Source organism: Myodes glareolus, chromosome 15 (genome assembly GCF_982192425.1).
Source record: "Myodes glareolus chromosome 15, mMyoGla1.1, whole genome shotgun sequence".
Lineage (NCBI taxonomy): Eukaryota > Metazoa > Chordata > Mammalia > Rodentia > Cricetidae > Myodes > Myodes glareolus.
The window spans coordinates 75687984-75710000 of record NC_142040.1 but is presented as its reverse complement, the minus strand read 5'-3'; the positions used below and the strand labels follow the sequence as shown (position 1 = coordinate 75710000).

At 43.7% G+C, this 22017-nt stretch overlaps 1 long non-coding RNA gene across 1 annotated transcript; it reads left to right on the top strand.

Annotated features, from left to right (window-relative positions):
* The first annotated feature begins 12337 nt into the window (after positions 1-12337).
* Positions 12338-20903, top strand: LOC146891523 (uncharacterized). The gene is made up of 2 exons (XR_014996979.2): positions 12338-13573; positions 18350-20903. It is a non-coding gene; the product is annotated as an uncharacterized LOC146891523 (long non-coding RNA).
* The last annotated feature ends 1114 nt before the right edge of the window (positions 20904-22017 follow it).

Here is a 22017-nt window from a genome sequence, read left to right as displayed (position 1 = left end):
CGGTTTGATCCGCATACACCACTGGGCAGATGGAGTTGGGGTGTTGGGTCACCCCCATTTGTCAGCACATCTGGATTCTCTGTACTCATCTGCAGTGCATCAAACCATCACATAAAAAATATGCACTTCTCTATAATTCATTCTTGCTTTATTTACTCATCTATCTTTGCAATAAAATGTCATTCTCTGTTATTAAAATTCTGGAAAGTTTGTAGTTGTTTACATGTTTGCTTTCCTAAGTTCTGATTCAATTGGAGGCATCCTAATTAAAAAGAAAACAAAACAAAAAACCCAAAAAACCAGCATCAGAATCACATGTTCCCAGCAGCCCACCACTTCCATGTGGCTGTCACTACTCATGTAGTTCTATGTTCATGTAGTTCATATGTAGTTCATCTAGTTCTAAGCCCACCCGAAACCTCAGAATACAACTTTACTTAGGATCGGGATCATCACACATATATTTGAATAAGAAGTGACTATGATGGATTACACTCAGCATAAACCCAATGGCAGGTCTCATACAGGAAGAGGGGGAAACACACAGGAAAGACAGACAGGACAAGCCTTGTGGAGGCAGCTGCACGTTGCCTTCACAGAAGACAGAAGACAGGTTGGCAAAGTGCGGCCACCCAGGGCCTGGGTGCTTCCCATGCTGTGAGAGGTAAAGAAAATTTTACCTCATAGCCCTTGGAGGGATAGCAGACAAAAGACAATCAATACACAAGCTGAAATAAATACCAGAGACAGTGGAGCATGCTATCAAATATAAACGTCTATTAATAGTCTGCATTCGTGTATCAGATGCTGATTTAGAAACCACTCCTGGATTCTGCTATGCGGCAAGGGAACACAGTCAGTTGTGTTAAGGTTGTGGCACTTTACCATTGCAGTTACAGAAGAGGAGCCCAGTTCCCAGACTGGGTTGTATAAACCGCCAGTTCTTCCAGTCATTCGGGACAAGCTGAGACACAGGTCCATCCTTGGATGGGAGTGATGGTGAGGCATTTAGTCTTTCTCTGCCCCCACACAGGGTGAGATCACCAGCATGCTGTTCCAGTTCTTTGGTCCACCGTCTCTGTATAAATGGGAAAGGGCGATTGGAAACATTGTTGTGTATCAATCTCCTAATAAATATGTGAACCGCTATAAAACGATCCTTACATGTTATCTGCCGTAACGAGAACTCCATAAAAACATGTTTATGTTAGACTGAGATCAAATGGAAAGGTATCTTTGATGATTTCTCAGTCGTTTAGTAAGCATTTGATTTCAACTCTTTCTGCCTCTTTTGAAACACATTTTGTGTGCACTGGAATTCAGATGTTTGAAAAAAATAACACACGTTATTTCTAATAGTCGGGATCTAAGAAATAATTGCTCACGTACAGTTGTAAAGTAATTTAGGATTTGAGGTGGAGTGAAAATTAATCTAGCTCTTCTGAGAATACTGTTGTGTTGTCAAAATATAACCCTGGATGATCCCTCCATGAATCAGAAGCCAGGGACTAGAAGGGTCTCAGCCCTTACTCCATACTTTCTAAGTCGTGAAACTAGGTGTGTGTGTGGGAACAGTTGACAGAGGTCGCTGGGTAAGGCCTGATCATGTCTGTAGTGCCATGATTTCTACACTCCCCTCCACGTCTTCCTCATCACGGATTTTTTTCTTTTATCAAGTGTATTCATCTCCAAGCGTCTAACCTCCCCTTCCAGTGTCTTTGGCCTCCACTGTTGTAGGAGGCCGCTTGTTCATTTCCCAGCCACCCAAACTCCTGAACCACACAGAAACTGTATTAATTAAATCACTGATTAGCCCACGAGCTCTAGCTTCTTATTGGCTAGCTATTACATCTTAATTTAACCCATCTCCATTAATCTGTGCATCACCACAAGGTCATGGCTTACTAGCAAAGTTTCAGCGTGTCTCTCTCTGGCAGTGACTCCATGGCTTCTCCTTGACTCTACCCTTCTTTCTCCCAGCGTAGCTCTGTTCTACCCTATCAGGCCATGCCAGTTTCTTTATTAAACAATGGTATTCAAAGGATACTGAGGGGGAGTCCCACATCTCTCCACTTTTTCAATCTACTGAGAGAGTAGATGTCATGTTCAGTAGCCTGGCAGGGTCCAGTTGCAAACACCATTGTCAACCCTAATGTCTCAGAATGCAAGGAGTTTCCCCAAGTAAACACTAAGCAGCCCTCACTCACAGAGAGCACCTCTACCAAAGTGCTCCATTCTTTTCTTTGCTATTTTGTTATCACAAAAGAAAAAGATAAAAGAATGCAAAAATAAAAGCAGAAAGCTATTCTTTTCTCGAGACTAACAACACACTGGATTTTGATCTTCAAATTTTATTCAGACTAACATAGACACGACTAAATTTTAATCAAAGAGTATATACTTTTCTCTAATTTGCATTCAGTCAACATTTTTCTGTAGTGTTCTATAATCCTATATACATGGCACATAATAACTAATATATCGAAGGCTGGCTGTTTCTCCTGAAGCATATACTGTAATCCATCATTTCTGCTAGTCAGAGACAGATTTTCTCCAAATCTTTCCTATGCTCACTTCTGCAGTTTTCCCCAAAGACATCTACAATATACAATATTTGATAATGTGCTCCACCATCTCTGGTGCTTGTTCCCGTGCGTGTATTGATTAGCTTTTTATTCTTGTGACTAAAATAACTGACAGAACCAGTCTACAGGAGCAAAGACTCCTTCTGGCCCCGATTTAGGGTTGATGTTTGCTGTTGCCTGACTCGGTACAGAATATCATGGCATCCACATCCTGTGGCAGAGGAGAGCTGTTCACCTTATACACGATAAAGGCCTAATAAACAAGACAGGGCAGGGCCCTCTAACACAGCTTGAAGACCTTGCTTCAGGGACCTACTTCCTCCAGCTAGATCTGTATCTTAGAGTGCCCAGGACTTCCCCAAACAGCACCAACACCAGGGCACCAGACATTCAAAGCAGGAGCTCCAGGGGATATCTCATATTCTAACAGCAATAGTGTGGACCAGAGGAGTCAATGGAGCATAGAGAGTATACAGGTATGATGGTGATGATGGTGCGTGCCAGATCTAATTCTCAGATCCTTTCCCTAACTGAGATTTCTGAGTTAAATTGTCTGCTTCTCTGAAGCCTCGACAGTGGGATGACCTTCTGTTCAGTCTGAAGCAGTACTGAGAAAGCACACAGGTGTGCAGTCTTCTTTGCTGAATGCTCTACATTTACTAGAAAAAAAGTGTGAACTCACTATTACAAGGGGGAACATGGTATGAGCATGCTCACTTTTCAGAACACAGTTCCAGAATCACATCCTCATTTTTTGTGAGAGCCTGTGTCCTGAGCTGGTTAGAGACAGGAAGGACCTGGTTCGCTGTCTGCTTAGGTGACAGGACATTTTGTGGAGGATCAGCCTGGCAGTCACCAACACTCACCCCTGGTGCCAGGTCAGCTGCCGTCTGAGCAGGTCAGAGGGTGGTGACTTACTTTCAGTGTGCATCAGTGGGCTATTTTTATCTTTGTTTTCTTTTTGTTGAGCTGCTTGATTTTATGTGAAGGTCCTACTTAGACCAAACTTTTCTCTAAGGACCAAAGACACAGCGATAAACTCCTGACAAAGATGCTCTCAGGGAGTTTTTCACAGTGCAAGAACACAAACTAGCAACTGAGAAAAACAAAAAGACTCAATAACTAGGCTAAGGTCCTGAAGCAAGGGTGTGAGAGAAAGGAGATCTCTGGGAGGGCTGACCTAGAGGGAAAGCCTTATAGGAAGGGAAGGAAGCCAGGGGCTTCCAAGAACATGGCGTCTCCCTGAGACAGGAGGAAGGGGAACCTGAAGAAGCAGGATTAGCCAGGGTGGAAAGTTTACAAGGGAGGTGGGGGCTTAGGACAGACGATGGGTGTGGCATGCAACAGGGTGTGACGGTGGACCATCTGTGTGACAGCGAAGACTGTTGACATCCTTCCAAAGGAATCAGGAAACTCCTGCAGGACCTTGATGAAAGGAACAAGATTTAAATGCATGTCAGTTTCTGATAACAAATTAGACACAGGATCAATAATTAATCATGACATTAATTACAGCATCCATAACAATGAAATGTCTGCATCACTATTATACTTTTGAACCAATATTAACTATAGTGATTAGTTTAACATAATCTCTGCAATGTAGAACAGTGCATATAATAGCTAAGACAGACACCTAATTAGGATGGCTCTAAGTTCTAGTACTTAAGAGAACATCAAAGGTGCAGGATATTCTTATAGAGTTTGGGTCTGCTGAACCAGTGGAGAGTTTGCAACAATTCGGGATGCAGTAGGGCAGACAGGGCTTCTTTATGCTACTAAGGGATAAAAGCTAGACCTTGCAAATTGTCTATTTCTTGGAGTTTTCCAGTGGAAGCTCCGGACTTGACCCGAGGTATCTGAAACCACACATATACACACACTCCCATGTACACACTCATGCTGGAGCACAGGCACACATGGGCACCCTAACACACACAGACAAGCAGACACATACTCGTACATGCTACAATACTGTGTATAGGAAGATGGTTGAATACACTGTGGAATTGCATCAGAACGCACAGTCCGTCTTCCTCATAGAACAGCAAGGGGAAGTAAGAGCCAAGAAAATAATGACAACGTCTCAAGTCCTCATGATCAGAGGCAAAGAAGAAAGGAAGCATGGTCTCATGACTGCTTTGAAAGCAGACAAGGTGAGGCTGAACTGTAGAACATACGGGAGCTCAGCTCAAGATCTACTTCTGTGTTCCTTCTCTGCCACCCACCAGAATCAAAGACAGAGGCGGGATGGGAAATAAAGATCAGTGTCTGCCGTTAATGCTGCTCAAGGTGACTGGGTGGTGGCAGGGTGAAGTGAGTAGCTCTGGTGACGTGGAGTTGTGACTTTAGTCAAGACCAGAGAGGAAGGTGAAGTACTCTCGATGGAGTGAACGAAACCACCAATTGGTGGGCGTCATGGCGGATGAAACCCAGCACAGACAGGCTCAAGGTGAACCTTTCTGGAGGAATAAATTAAATGCCTCATCTAGGCTGCAAGGCTCTGAATTAGTCAGCCCCTCCTGAGAATAAGATCTAAAACTCCTCACAGTTCAGTGAGGACATCTGCTCTGTGCAGAGCCTCAGTCAGAAACTAGGAACAAGATGTCAGGCTGCGTGAAGAAGCAGATGAAACACGCATGAGTGATGGGAGTCATTACCAGGGAGAGCCCCTCCTATAATCCTTTGTAAAATCCCAGAGAAGGGAACATGAAAGAGGGGGTGGGATGGGAGTAACAGGGGTCAATGGGCTATGCATATGTTAAGACTTCAAAACAAGTCAGAGCGTCCCCGATTTTCACATCCCGTAAATGGATGGTAGAGCGTGGTGCACGCCAGAGACCAAAGTAAGCCGGAGCCATCTTCACTCAGGAAGTGATTGCAGGAGACAGAATGTGTCATGAAATTCCAGGGAAGGCATATTTCAGACAAAGTCTGTGCGCATTTCCTTCTAAGGAAGGGGGTTTCATTTCTGCAGGTGGTGAGCAGCTTCGGTTGGAGCCACGCTTTCAGGGGTGGGGGTGGGGTGGGGACGAGGCTCCCGAGGATTCTCTCAGCACATCTGGCCCACACCCTCCTACAGGGTCCAGAGAGAGCCTCAGTTCAGGGTGAAGTTCAGTGTTTTCCACTTTCCTCCAGGTGACAAACTGTCTTCCTAGGGTCCCTGCGTGTTTGTTCGCGATGCACCCTGCCTTGAGGTCTTGACAAGTCCTTTATCCCTGTTAGATACAGACCTGTTGCTTCTTCTTTTCTTTGTGGATTCCATCTGCACTCAGATGCCTCTAGGGATGTTAAATACCCAGATCCTGTTACTTTGGTTCTACCTGGGTGACACCATCTTTATTTTCATTCTGTACAATGCCTCCTCCATGGAGATGTGTCCTGTTTCCCAACGACTGACAAAGGAGAGATTTCCATGGAAGCATTTGACTCCTGCTCTTACTGTAACTGCCTCATTGGAAGCCTATGTGCACTCCAACATTCTTCGCTGAGATAAATGTCATTCTGTGGTTCAGTTGCCAGAACTAAGCTCACTTCTCAGCTGTGGAAGCTGCAGGTACTGTTTCAGTCTCCCAGGCACATGCTGGTGCTGGTGTGTGTTGGAAAAGCAGCTCCATATAGTCTACATGCTGGGTTTGAATTTTAAAGCCCAATAACCTCCAGTTCTACACTCCGTTGGGCCACCATATCCTAACAACAGCAGGAATCAGCTACCCGCAGATCCTATTGCTCACTCCTGCACTAGATCATTTCCCAACCTGAGTTCTTTTGTCTGCACCCCAAAATTTGCAGTACAACTCTGTAGGGTTCTGGGAAAGATGACCTGATTTTGCATCTTGATTTGATTTTCCCTGTACAGAGAGGCCCAAGGGTCATGGTATGAATTTTAAATGCAGACGGCAGAGGCTCTAAGAGTTTCATTTTGCCTTTCTTATCTCTGCCTTCATCAAAGGCAAGGCTTTAAATGGCCATAGCTGTGTCTGCCTGCTGATTACAGGAGAAGGGGGCTCATGGGGTCTCCTGAGAGGTGCACATTCCAAGTGGATCTAAAGTGTCCCTGTTACTCTGAGATGGCTTGTCCCTGCTATTTTTCATTTCCCTGTTCTGGAAATGGTATGTGGGCAGTCTTTTTGCTCTCGCTGTGTGTTTTCAAATATCTAAAGTGATGCTTGGGATCATACAACTCTGCAGACGTATGTTGACTGGACCAACCCTTAAAGGACTGAATTTTCTGAGAAGGTTGGCTACTTCATAACGATAGAAGGCCTTGGGGTTAAGCTACATTTTTTTTAACTTGCTCCTTCCAGAAAAGTAAGTAGCAACTTTAGGAAACTGAGTGTTAGAAATACCTAATTTATTAAAGATTAGCATCAGATTAGAGTACGTTTCCTGCCAGAACTCAGCCTTCTCAGGACTGGGTCAAGCTCACTTCAAGTTCACCAAACTACAAACGGAAACAGAGTCCTAACTGTGAAGGAAACAAAATGAGTCAGTTTAAGGAATCATAGCTTTTTCACTGAGGTACTTCCTTACTGAACGACCGTCTTCATCCTCTCCTCCATCACTGCCCAGCTAGGCGAACTGACTAGCACACGCATGCGCACTGGAGTCCTTCCGGTCCCAGTTCTCCCATGACTTCCTCCACTCTTAGACTTAACCTTACTGGCAGAGCTGACCACTGACTGACACTTCCCTACTCGCTCCCAAGTCTAACTCTGCTCCGAGAGTTCTGCCTCTGCCAGTTATTCTAATGAAGCATGAAGGCTGATTTTGTATTAAGAATTACGTGAGTAAAGTCAGTCTCTAAGAACTTCCCTTAAAAGTAAGTACAGAAGCTACCATGCTGACATGTATGTTGGGGGCGAGAGATGTGTGCTTGTTATTTTCTTATGGCTGTGCCCCCTTTTCCTACAAAAGAACTTGAGTGTAAATGTGAGCAAATGCTTGTGCAATTACCTCATTACAAGAAGCCAAAATGGTGGAGTCTCAGCAAAACATCTCTGTATTGTCCCGCGTTGATGTTTGTCTTGACCTATTAAATACACTGTTGATTACTATTATGCTACCAGATATGCTTTGGTGGAAATGTACGTTTATGATTTAATTACATAAAAAAAAGAAGTTCCCTTAAAACCAAGCTCCTCCATTCTGTTCCTTTCTCCATCGGGTCCCCACCCCCTTCAGAAGTGTTCTCTTAACCCACCATGACTCTATGTCCCAGAGGATGTGACATGGAGGTCCTCTTGCTTCTCGCTTCTTTTCCTGTATGAACACACAGTCATTTTAACCATCTCCCTCTACTTTATGGGGTGTATTCTGACACAAGGCATCTTCTGCCAGGTCACTGATGCCTCTGGGAACCTTCATCACAGCCCTCCTCCATCTTAAATTTCTGGACTTAGTAATACAGATCATGGTTGTTTAGCCAAGGTGTGTCTGATGGCCTTCCTGCCCCACGCAGCCTCTGGCCACCCTGCCCGGTGCCCTTAGTGCCTACAGCTGTGCCACGCTGTGACAGCTCCCTGCTTCCTCTTCTCTGTCAGTGTCAGGTGCAGTGTTTTTATTTTCTGGTTCGTCCTGCCTGGTATTCCCCAATTACGCCTCTTCATTAAGCTAGAGAAGATTGAGTTTCATAAAAATATAAATATCTTATAACTATTGGTTGTGATTGTTTGAGCATGAATTCCTAGGCAACCTGGAGGTGGAAACAAGAGGATGGTGTGCTTGAGATCAGCCTGGACCACAAGCAAGACATCCCAATAACACAAATGAAAAGGAAACAGGCAAAACACCCTCAGAAATAACATGAAACACCAGACAAGTCTTGGTGAGAAGCATGCATGTAGAATGTGGTGGCTGGGGTTTAAGGCCAAGTCTGTGAGTCTCTTGAGTCCACTCTGTTCCTGCCTTGACCCATGACAGTCGTGAAGACTGTCCTCTCACTAGCAAGCCAGGACTATTCCCTGACCCCAGAGCCTGAAGACAAGGATTAAATTCATGGACCCTTGTTTCTTGGGGACTGGCAATAATATCTCCTCTATAACCATGTTGGATGGGTCAGTGGGCAGCTGTCAACCCGGAAATGGTGAATCACAGCCCTTTGGGAAGTGTGCAGCTGGCATCAGTGACTAACGCAGCTTAAGAATGAGCTGGTAAGACTTAGAAGCATGTCAGCTGCAGAGCCGTCTCTGGGTAGCATTTGAAACATGCACTAGCTAGCTCCCAATAGAGGACAGTACGGGCTTCCCACTGCAGCTCATAGGACAGCTCACTACTCCTCAGGATCCATAAATCCATCGTCACAATTTTGGATAATTGCGAACTCAGACACCTTTTCCTCTCTCTATTTTTCCCCACCTCACCTTACCTTGTGCCTTGTAACTTTTTTGGAATATTTACTGTTCTATGGAAACAAGAACACTAAGACTGGGCATCCCAGCATTTTACCTCAAGGCTTCTGGACTGTGTTTGAGTAAAAGCAATCAATATTGGTTAATAAGCGAGATAGGTGTTATTGGTGTTCTTTTCAACTCTGGAATACTTCATTTTATGTACAGACCGCCTATGAGAACTTGGGCTTGGATCTTGTCTGGACATTGCTGGACATAGTCACTCAAATTAATAACGTGCCAGAATTATCTTACATTTAATGCAGCTGGCTCTGTATTGACTCTGTAAATTAAATTTACTGCACGGTGCTATTGACAGCTGTGTCTTGGCATAGGTAATGGGTTTGAATGGAGACAAGGTGGTGTCTTATGCCTTCAAGCAAAATGCTGATAGCTCATCATTTCCATAAAAGTGGGGAAATTCTTCATCTGTCACCATCCCCTCTCTCGGTAGACTAAATCAGCACAAGAGGTGGCTACAATCGGCTGAATTCACCTCTGCGTTGCAAAGCAGAGAAAACTCTCCCAGGCCGCCTGTAAAACAAGTGCTAGAGGATTCATCGGACGTGCGGTTTGGGAATCCCCACACATCATGAGGAAGAATTTTTGTCTCAAGGACTACAATTGTGTCCTGTGAATTTGATTTGCACATAATGAAAATTCTCATAAATGTGTATGTCCAAGGCCAGGTCTAGACGCACAGCCTTCCACATGTAAACGGCTCTACTTCCAGCATGGGAGGGCTAGCGAGGAACCTGTGCTGCCATCTTTTTTGACTCGTGAAAGTGACCACTTGGGGACAGACGGTATGGGGTACCATGAGAACAACTGGCTACTCCTTCTGTGGGGCACGCGGGCATGAGGTAACAAACAGGCTAACAATAAGGACAGCTTGCAGTACCAAGGCTAACTAAGAGCCTTGTTATATGTTAGGGCAAGGTTTGGCTGGGAGGGATATGTAGGTGAAAGCTGTCTGCTCGGGTAACCCCATCACAACCCCAGAATAGTCTATGTTCACATGGTTCGTTATAGAGGCCTTTGACTAAAAATCCCTTTTTTTGGTTTAGTCATAGATGAATTTATAAAAAGGTGTGTCCTATTCTTTGTCCTATTCTTAAATATATTAATACTGTGCAGCATAGTCAGACCCTGTAACAGTGGGCAGAAGAGAGCAGAATTTGAAAGACAGCTCTATGGGGGGAGTCAGTACATGTTGAGGAAGCTCCCTAGACAGGAAGTAGGTTCATAAGACTTCTGGAAGTGATTGCCAGGCAATGGAAAAGCCCAAGTATACTTGAGACTGCTTCAGGAATTGCTCAAGTGCTGGCTGCAGGAAGGACCACGAAGTTACAGTACTCATATCTGAGCCTTCGCACCACCATCAGCCCCAAACCTCCCGAGACATGCCTTCAGGGCATTCCTCCATTGTAAGACTCTGGGAAGTCAGGGTGGGCTGGTGGCATAAAACCAAAAGCCTGCAGTTCAAAGTCAGGAGCATCTCCACCAAACTTCACTAATGTCTGTGGTTGGTTAGTTGTTTAACTTTTTTGTTGTGTTTTACCTATTGTTCAAGTAAAGAGAAAGGTAGACATTAAAAGAGAGAGAGAAATTGAATTCTATTTTAATTTTTTTCTTGTCAAACCTTCCATGATTCATAAAACCAAATGTATCATTGTCATGTAGAGCCATCAGATTGGGGTGTGAAAAAAGACACACTATACATTTCAGTGTGCAAATAGCTGTTAAGGGGAAAGATTGGTGGGTCAGGAATCCAGTCAAGCCCAGAGCAGAAGGGCATGTACGTGATAGACTCCTCAAAGATTCATGAGTTGAAAGCTGTGTTTCCAAGTCAGCACTTAGATCCAGGACTGCTGGGAGATGATGGGAACATGAGAGCTTCTTCGTCAAGGAATCCATATATTGTAAGCTGAGTTGATGACGTTGTCAGGGTGTGATCCTGGAGGTGGTACCTGGTTTGGGATGTTGGTCAGTGGACTGCTTGTATCATGGTCCTTTCTCATTGTTGTCTCCTGTGCTTCCTGGCTGCTCTGTGCTGAGCAGCTTGCCCTTGTGCCATGGGAGTTTTGACTTGCTTTGGGCCCATGACAATAGAGCCGGCTCGCCAAGTACTAAGATTTCTGAAACAAACCTTTCATCCTTTACTTTACTTCTGGCTGGGGCTTTGTCACTGCAGTGGAATCTAACTCTCAATTGTCTGAATCCCTTAGTTATATCAGCTTGGTTTCCTATAAAAATAGGAGTTCAGTAGCTTTGGTTACTTTCCTGTTCAAAAATCACTTTCCATTGTGACTCCTTTAGTAAGCCCCATCACGCAGGTCACTTGTTCTGCCACTCATCTGGTCGGTCCAACCTCCTTCTCATTCCTTAGATACCAGCACCTCAAGAGTCTGATATTATTAGACTTCCTCATAGGAACTGTAAGCAAGGCAAGTACATGTCGATTTATGCTCAGTAAACTTGAAATTTCTGTAAGAAGCATATTGTTTATAGTGGATCTGTTCGGACTCAGAATTTGGAAAACAAACAAACAAACAAACAAAATGCCTATACACCTGCATCTCATTTTTCTTTCATGGAGTAAAAACAACAGTTGTGTAAGTCACCAAATTACAGAATTATCTCTATCAGTGGTCCTCAACCACCTTGATGCTGTGACCCTTGAATTGAGTTCCTCATGCTGAGGTGACCCCAACCATAAGATGATTTTATTACTATATCGTGATTGTAACGTTACTACTGCTGTGAGTTGTAATGTAAGCATCTGATATATGACCCCAAAGAGTCTTGGCCCACAGGTTGAGAACCACTCGTCTAGGTAATCACAGGTAGCCAACTGATAACTTGGTGGATGATGTTCATATTCTCTTAACAATTTAGGTATTATCTTGCACAATTTTACAGAACTGTGTTTGCGCTCAAATCTTCAAGTGAGATAACACTGAGCAATTAATAGTTCATTTCTAAAGACAAATTACTTTTCTCCTCATAGCCTCGTTCATGACCAAGGCCTTTACTAAAGAGGTATTCCTCCAGTACAACTAATGCTTTTATATGTAAAACTATATGTTTTAATACTGGGAACAAATAGTAGAATTCCTGCAAGACAACAAAATTATAATGTTTAAGTACATTTACCAAATGCGTGGAAGGAATTGCGCAGTGTGAATTGGAAGGAGCCCAGCTGAGAGTCAGGACTTCCGCTGCCCGCTTTTCAAGGGGCCTTTTCTTTGTGCTTCCTTTGAAAAAGTTCATCATAGGAATCAGCTTGAGGAGACTCTTCCTGGTTCATTGGGAAATGCCAAATATTGCTTCATAGTAGACACTCAAGGCCCATGTCTCACGAGTTAGAACGGGATCATGCCTCTCTGTGAATTCATACCTCCACCTCTGAAGCACCTCATGCCTGGTACAAAATCTTCAGAAGAAAATGGCATCTGCCATCCTGTCAGGCTTCTCTGGTCAACCATGAAGGACTTTCTGGGTGGAAGGAATTCTGTGTGGGCAGCGCTGAATAAGCCTTGTTGGTTATTACAGCACTGGAAGAGAGTTCTAGGCGAATGCTTGACCTATTCAGCTGAATCACCTCAGGTCAAGGCTTCCACTTCTCCCCGCTGGGGCTCTCAGCGGACAGCTGCCTCCACTCTCCTGTGATGCTTACTGTAGGGTAAGACAGACCCACGGGTGGCAAACTGTTTGAGCCTTGCTACAGCCTCACACATACTGAGGTGGTGTTGCGCTTAATTGGTTATGGATGCTGCCGGGGTCACATGCTTTCTTCGAGCAAGGGAGAGCCAGGAAGGCTTTCTTTCATCCTCTGTATGAGAGAGAAGCAGGGCTGTGGCACCTAGCAGAGAAGACGGGCGCTCAATGACAGCCGCTTTCAAATGTGCCTCGGGAGCAGATCAAAGTTTTCTCCTCCAGGACTTCCACACGCTCTCCCTTCATCTGGGGGGCTTTCTTGCCCCCCACAAGTAACCATATCCACATAAAGGATCCCAGCTTGGAGTTATGTCGGCATGCCTGCACAGCTCACTCAGTCCCATTGGCCATGTGTTAGTGGTATGGACCAGAGAACTATTCTTACTACGAGAGGGTCGTACATCAAGAGTTCTGGAAGATGTACAAGAGAAGAGGGTTTCAAAGGGCATGCTTCAGTGGACGTGCATTCCTGCAGCTCATCTATAAAAAGACTCTCAGGCACGCAGGCAGCTCTTGGCAGTCTCAATTTCCCCTTGATTTCTAAGCTCTAGCAAACCGCAAGCAGTGCTGTGGGCTTCTGCTCCAAGCTGGCCTAACAGATGGGAGGCAGAGGCAGAGTCTGCCCTAAATCAGGACTGCATGCGGAAAAGAAGATGTCCTGGCCCTGGAGTGTCACACATCACCCTAAAGATGCCCGCTGCAAGAGTTCACCAAGTGCAGGCGTCCAAATGCATGCCTTTGGTAACACTCGGCTCTGTGGTGCTGCTTGTCTTTCGGGCTTTGAATGAATTTCTTTTTGGTTAAAAAAATGTCATCTCGTGTGTCCGTGAGAAACAGGACTGAACTTTTTCTCTTTTTAAACAGGACTGTAACAATGAGGTGAGTGGTAGGCTGTTTCTTTATTAGTTCTCCTTGCATTTGAAATGGGAATCACATGATAGATGTATCTGGACTCCAAGTAGAATCCATGAGCCCTCCCTGCCCACCCTGGCCTCATAGACTGGGACTGCTGTGTCCCAGTAGCTTCTCAATGGTGCCCAGGTGAGCCAGCTCTGCTAGTTCACACCCTGACCCACAACTTACTTCAGGTGACTCTGGAATGGGGCTCAAGGCTTTAAGACAGAAGTAGGAACAATATCCCAGAGAAGCAGGGAAGACTAGGAAATGCCCAGCTTCTGAGAGTATTTTCTCAGCCTGGACATTGAACAGGACCCCACAGCATGTGGTATTTGCTCAGGTACAGCAGGCATAGGGCTGTTGACCTTGCATTGTGCTCTGAGAATTTGGGATTTCAAGGAACACTCCTGTAGCATACAAGCTCCTTTTCTCTCTCATAAACAAAATAAATATTATGAGCCAAAAATAATCAAATCTGTCTTTGAACACAAAGAGAGACCCATTTGCAGTACTTTTTAAAATAAAATTTGAAGTTTGCTTTATCTTGTAGAGTGATTTGTAATTTCTGATATTAGTAATGTTGGATTCTCAAATCTGACACCTGCTAGTTTTCTTTGTCAAAGAGTCCTCCTGATTCTCAAAGGATTCTCACAAGGTTACCTCATTGTCATTTTCAATTGAGAATTCTTCTCATCCTTGCTTTAACATGATAAAAGCTAAACAATCTAAACACTTTCCTCCCCACTCTCTTCTCCCATGAATCCCACATACCTTCTCATTGCTATTTTAGACACTTTGTTCTCCTTCCTGTCCCTCCTTTCCACCTTCTTCTTTTTCCCTTCCTTTCTTTCTTTCCTCCTTCCTTTTTATTCCCTCCTTCATTTTCCTCCCTCTTTCTCTCCCTCCCTCTCTTCCTCCATCTTTTTCTGTCTCTCTCTCCCTTTTATTTTGTGATACAATCTTCTTTTGTAGTCCAGGCTGACCCAAAACTAATAAACTTCTCTCGTGTTGGGATTTCAAACACAAGGCACCATGCCTCCTTTTGCTCTTCTCCGGTCTCCAACTAACGAGAGTCCAGGTGAGAAGCAGAGGTAGTTCTTCACCTGTGTTAGAAGGAAGTAAATGTTGACAGTGTGACTGGACATTGACCTTAACTCTGCTTAGTCAGTTGGGCAGTCCAGTCTTCCCACTGAAGAAGAACCTTTGTAATTCCTTGTACCGGATAAACATTTCCAGAAGGTACACCATGAAGGAGGTCAGCCTAAAGGCTGCCCTTGAAAAGGACACAGGGACTGGTAGCCCAGTGTATGTTCTTGTGGGTACAGGGTCTTTGTGGTTTCTGGGAAAGTTGGGGCCATCACATCGGACACACAGACAAGTGATTTCTAGATTTGATTTTGTCATAAAAAGACAGAAAAGATGAGACACCATTGGCTCTTGAAGAAGGAGAGGGGAAGTATGACCAACTCTTTCTTGAATTATTTACTAGGAGGGAGGCCTTCAGGAGCAAGAAGGATCCAGTTGATTTGTTGTACTTCATCTGTTAATTAGAACTCTGCTGGTGTTTGCTGCCCAGTAACTGCAGTCCCGTACTACCCCTGCACACAGCTGGGAGTCACTCCCACTGCCTGCCCTCTGCAGTGTCAGAAAATAAGGCAGTTTTATTTAGTCACAGGCTTTAAGGTCGTCTTAATCTTTCTGTCTTTCTTTTTCTTGGTTCTCATCAGTCAAAGAAAGCACCAGCAGAGCTATTATTGGATACTCTATAATTTTACTAGCACCTCAAAGACTAAAATGTCTCAGTGTGTCCAGGGATGTGTAAATCTCTGGATTTTATCTCTAGGCTTGCTCTTTCCTTTACTGTGTTCTTAGTGAGTTAAAACCAGCCCTGAATGGGAGCTCCAACTATTGATCCACGTGCAATACAACTTGCAATGCCAACTAGAAAACGATCTGTTATGATTCCCTTTGTATTTGCATTATCAAGTAGGAAGAAGCACAGGTGTTTGTAAATGTGTGTTCATGTGTACAGTGCCTGTGAGTGTATATGTGTATGCATGGTGCAGTGCATGTGGGAATGTATGTGAGTGCTGTATGTGTACAGGAAAATGTGTGTGTGTGTGTGTGTGTGTGTGTGTGTGTGTGTGTGTGTGTGTAAATGTATGAGCATGTGTGTGAGGCAGAAGATCCCATTTCCATAGTTCTTTCAAGGAGATGATCACACTCAGAAATTATGACTCTACTTAATTAGCAGAACAAACAGTTTTTTTACAAAGTGATGTTTAAAATTGGACCTGGTGTGTGAATCACTGATTTTTGAAATTTACATATTTTGAAACCAGACAGTCAGTATTTCTTGGACTCAGAAGGGTTTTTTTTCTAATGGAGCTTAGTAAGTGAACAGGGAGAAGCATGTGAAAGGTCAAGTCTTTGCAGGGTCCCTTTATTTAACTCTGACCTTTATTCTCCTTCCTGATCAATGAAATCAACTTCACCAAGAAACGGAAGACGAAGGTAGATAGATATTCTCTGTCTATGCTCAAGGCCCTTTTCATGTAGTCCAAAACACAACATCTGTTCACTCATCCTTGTGTATAGTTTTCTAGACAAGGCCTTCCACAATCCTATCGTGTTTTGAACGGAGACTGCATTTTAGTTTCCCAGCCACCCAGACCTGAATAATCACACAAAAACTATTTTAATTACAACACTGTTTGGCCAAAGACTCAGATGTATTTCTAGCTAGCTCTTATATCTTAAAATAAACTACTTCTATTAATCTATGTATTGCCATGAGGGCGTGACTTACCAGTAAGTTTCTGGCATCTTTCTCTTTCAATAGCTACACGGGGTCTGCCTGACTCTACCATCTTTCGCCCTGCTTTCAGTTTTATCTATATATGAATTACCTATATTCTGCCCCGCCAAAGGCCAAAGCAGCTTCTTTATTAACCAATGGTAATAAAAACATATTCACAGCATATAGACATGGAAAAGCATACATGTGCACATATGAACACACATACAAACCTATACATTCATTCATGCACACATACATACACTTAAACACTTGTACACACGTGAATACACATATATACACATGTACACATATGAACACAATCACATAAACACATATGCATATGAACATCCACCTATTCATCTACATGCCCACATACACACATACACTTAAACACATGCATGTACACATATGAATACTCACAGAAGATTTAAATAGGAAGTACTACCCAGATATCTCAAAGGATGAGATACCACCTGTCTTTCAAATGCTTCTTCAGAGAGAAAATGAAATTCAGGGAATTTTGTAAAACTTCAAATTTTTAAAAAGCTGTTTTTGCCATTTATGTGTGAGTGTGTGTATGTGAATGTGTATACATGTATAAAGGTGTAGGTGTGTACATGTGTATATATGTGTGTCTTTATTCTTGTATTTGGCTTTGTATGTGTATACATATGAGTATTATGTATTTATCTATTTGTAGGTGTATGTATATGTGTGTGTGTGTATGTGTATGTACATGGGTGTATGTATGTGTATGTGTTTATGGATTATTGGTATACATGGGTTGTTGGGGTTTCTGTCCTGTCCTGTTCCTGCAATTGTTAAGTCCCAAAGAAATCACACAGAGGTCTACATTAACTATAAACTGATTGACCAATTAGCTCAGGCTTCTTATTAACTCTTATAACTTATATTAGCCCATTACTCTAGTACATGTTAGCCACATGGCTTGGTGCCTTTTTCAGCAAGGCAGTCACATCTTGCTTCTTCTGTGGCTAGGGTCACAAATGCAGAGGAATAGGCTTCCTTCTTCCCAGAATTCCCCTGTTCTCATTGACCTGCCTCTACTTCCTGTCTAGTTGTCCTGCCTATATTTCCTGCCTGGCTACTGGCCAATCAGCATTTATTTAAAATATAAGTGACAGAATATAGACCATGGTCCCACACCATACATATATGTATGTGTGTTTGACTATGTGTACATAGGTATATTGTGTGTATATGTGACTGTATATAATTATGTATATATTTATGTGTGTTTGTTGTGTATGTGTCTATGTTTATATTATGTATGAGTATACATGTGTATGTAGGTATGCAAGTGTATGTTTATATGAATGTATGTACATATCTATATGTAATTGTGTATACGTATGTGTTTCTTGTGTGTACTTGTGTGCATGCTGTTGTATAATACAGGTACACAGGCACTGTGGCATGTCAGCTCTTGCCATGTATCACATCAGAGTCATGGTTTTACTGTCTAGTGCCTCATTCACCAGAATCCCTCACCCTTGAGATTCTGGAGACTCTGTTTTCCCCATTCTCTCTCTCTCTGTAGGAGCTCTGGGATTACACACGTGACCGTGCCCAGCTTTACATGGCTTCTGGAGATATAAACTGAGACAAATGCTTTTCCTACTGAGTCGGCATTCCTGCCCCGTCTCTGTTTCTCCTCCTTACCTCAGCGCTATGGGAGGTGGAGACCCCCATCAGTGGCCGCGGTGCTCGGGCTTTCTAGTCCCACCCGCCATTTTGACAAATAGACCAAAGGGTTTGTAGAGAGGCCATATTCTGAGACCAGCTGTCTATAGCGGTTCATGGCAGTGTTGTCTGCACTTTCCTGGACAGTGTCTGCTCTCTGTAGTTTCTAATCGGGACCTGAGATAGAATGCTTTGGTTTCAAGTGATGCCAAGAGAATCTCTAATGCTTGGTGTCTGTGACCACCCCCCTCTAGCTCCCCGTTCTGAGGAGTTTGCACAGGAAGATGCACCTTTGACACGAGTGCAGCTCGTCAAGTCTGACTTCACAGTTCTGTCTCACTGGGGAATCTCATCTCGACAGCCAAGAGCTTCCACATCCCTCTGAACAGGGATATGATTTCAAAGAAGCGACTTCTTCAAAGGGAACATGGGATTCATTCTTCTAAATACAGCCTGAAGAGGAAGTCGAAGGTGAGGCTCACTTCCACCGAAACTGCTTCCGTGTGCCCAGATGCTCCAGAGGGATTCTGAGCCAGCGCACCTGATCATCTCACTGGACCAAACGGTGAAGCTGAGGCAGCACACCTGAGCATCAACCTGAGCCAGATGAGGAGACCATATCTCCATAAAGAGGAACCGGAAAGCACACTTACTTCTTATCAATGCAAGAGTAGGTCAGAGAGTCTGGGGGTGTAAATACACTCTGCACAGACCTGTGGCCAGAGCAAATGAGAGTCTTCCTCAGCTGAGTGTCTCCATGGCGGCCTCTCTGACTCAGTGCTTGCTGGATTTGCACCATGAGCAGTGAGGAATGCCAGAAGGCTCCCTCCTTCTGGTGAAACCCTGATTGAAAGAGAACTCGACAGAGGTCCTAGATGATGTCACTCTACAGACCACTTGCATGCTTCTGAAGCTGACCCTCTGCCAGATTCCTTATGTGTGTGTTGGGAATGAGAATTCTGAACTCCTGAGCAGCCCATCTTCCTAGAAGACAGAAGACTAGAGACTTCAACCTAGTAATACCTCTGAAGATTACGCCCAGAGACTCGGTTTACAGCATCCAGAGGAGCTGAGGGTTTGTGTGGGTTTGTTCTACAGTTGCCCTGATTTTGGAGCTGAGCAGTGTGTAGTTTGTTGTAACACACAAACGTGTTTCTAAGCATTGTCAGATTTCCTCCAGCTGGACGGTAAACCTGCCTTCTGGTCTGCATGCTGAAGACTTACATCTATGCTTAATGGAATTCTGTTTGATCTCGGAGCTAAAGGAATCACCTCCAAATAACACAAATTGATGAAATCCTTGGGGACATCAGGAGATGTTTGAAATTAAATCTATTTTACTCTGGCCCTGTGAAAACCTTATCTCTGGTCTCCAGTTCATTAACCTGCAGGAGTTGCTGTGTGTGGACTCAATAAATATGTCATGTCCAGGTCTGAACAGGAGCCGCCTTTAGTTTAGGACTATGGGAATCAAAACTATGTCACCCAAGTCATTTGAAGGAGATAGTAAGTTTTCCAGGGGAAAAGAAAGGTAGTCTTGGAAATTCTAGCAATGTGTATAATATTATCCGTGCCAATTCCAGCCTATTTCAGGACTCACTGGGAACGGCAGCGGCCTTGTGTGAGAGCCCCTCTGTGCCTGTACTGTCTGTTGATGGCTTGGGTGGGGAGAAGTCAAGCTTTGCTCTCTCCGTGGCCACGGCATTTGATTTCCTTCAGGATTAATGCTTTGATTCTGTTGTTTTGACATACAGTTGACTAGAATATTCCATGAGTGTTATTTTGCAAGTGACGGTATTGACCAACAAAAGCTAAGAATAGCATTGTCCTTCATAAATGGGGCAGGAAATTCTGAAGACCTCCAGCAATAAATGTCACAGGGAGATAAAAAGAAGCCACTCATTACACAAGAACAGAAAGGTGAAAGGATATGTTTGTGCTGAAAGGCAGAGAGCATCAGACATGGGACTTCTAAGTAAAAGTGAGATGCGGCCTCCAGACAGTGGAGAGCTGGGTTCACAGGAGAACAATGGGTGTCTGTTTGGTGTCCACACAATATGGTCCATTCTCTTCCCCGAAACAAAGGCGTTTCAGCCTCATTCATGAAGCATTCACAGAAAGAAAATTCTAAATGTTGTTTTTGGGAGATGAAAGAGTGTCCCCTCAGGCTCCTCAGATCATCAATGCACAGTTCGGGGAAGGAGAGAAAAGACAACAGTGGACCATTGTCACCAAGCACTCGATGGCAGAGCAGTGCCCAGAGCAAGGTGTGCGGCCAACGGAGGGGAAGGGGGGGATCCCACCTCTTCCTTCTTTTCCTTTTCTTCTAAATGATGAGGGTGTGCCACGCGTGCTTTCACTTCTGAACTGTTCAAGACCCGCATTTTGCTTAAATGATCAGAGCATCCGAACCCTTCCAAGAACGCTGTAATGTTAGATGGGAAATCCAGCCCATCTCAAATTCCCTATCAATCATGGACATGTGGTCTAGGAGAGAGGGTACAGGGAAAAACAAGAACTGTTGGGGTTGGTTCAACGGGTTTACAACGGAAATACTTCTCTACATTCGGCAGCGCCTTTATTTTCTCATGCATAGATTGAAATGAAATAACCATATCATAGTTACCTTCCAAAGCCTGCGTGAAATTTAATTCACATGTCTGTCAGGATGAGGACGAAGATCTGTATCCCAGCTCTAGTCACCGTTTTATGCTTTTAAAATGTCTGCAAGTTGTACCGAAGAGTTATTCTGGTCTCCACTTATAAAACACTGATAAAGACAATAAAATACATTTTAAAATAACAAAACATCACAGAATCACATAATTCAAAGTAATAAAACATGAACAAAATGCTGCCTCTAGAAATAAACTGTTAAAGAATTAACTTTTAAGTCTAATTCAGGGATGAAGAATTTTTTCTGAAGTTTAGGTTGTAATACAGTTGAAAAGCACCCAGATTCAAAGGCACGGTCACTTTCTGATGCCTTTATAAACACTAATAAATTATTCTCTCAAGAAGTTCCCTGATCTTGGCATGCCTGGCTTTGCTTGTCCGTGTGTTTCACCCAGAACCATGGGCCGCTGAGGAGGGATCACCATCCACACTTGCTCATGATCGCCACTTGCTCTCTGCTGATTTTTCTTCACCCCTAAGTATCAAGCGTTCTTGCAGCTTGTGTACTTCTGAGTGCCCCCCACCTCCCGTCCAAAAAAACGTGTTGAACTTTTGGGGAGAAACATCTCCTTGCCTGTGGTTTTACAAACTGAAGTACAGTGAGCATATTTAGAAGCCCTCTTGGAGCACTGATGAAAATGTATTATCTTAAGCTCTGTGTATGTTTCACATTGCGTAGGAAAAGGCCGGCTGTCCACTCAGTGCCTGTGTGCGAAAAGTTCATGCATCTTTATTTTTTTGTTTGTTTTATCTATTTTTTTGTTAAAGACTTGAGGTCATCTATTACGGGATGAAGCAGTCACAGTAACAATTCAAAGAGAGAATATCAAACCTCTCCTGCATTCCCTCTGATCTTTGCACCTCTGTTATTTTTCTTAGACACTTGTTTCACAGAGGCAATTTAAATTTTTTTGATAAAAGATTTTTAAAGGCTGTAGTTCAGCAAAAGTGCAATTTCTAGAAATACGCGTTTGGCATGGAATCCAGGAAACTCTTGCCATCTCTTGCTGTGTCCTCAGGAGTGAGAGTCTTAGACTTTCTTGCCTGATCCTCTAAAGAATTGAAAAGTGAACTTGTCTGTGAGAAGGGTGCACCCAACTCAAGGCAATGCTCAACCTTCTCTTATTTCTCTTACTCGGTCAACGGATGAAACATCAGGTCCACACAATCATGGAGGTGATGGCTGTTGGTCATTTGGCTGTGGGGTAGTAAGAGTAGCTTAGCCAAGGGGAGAATAGGGTATAGT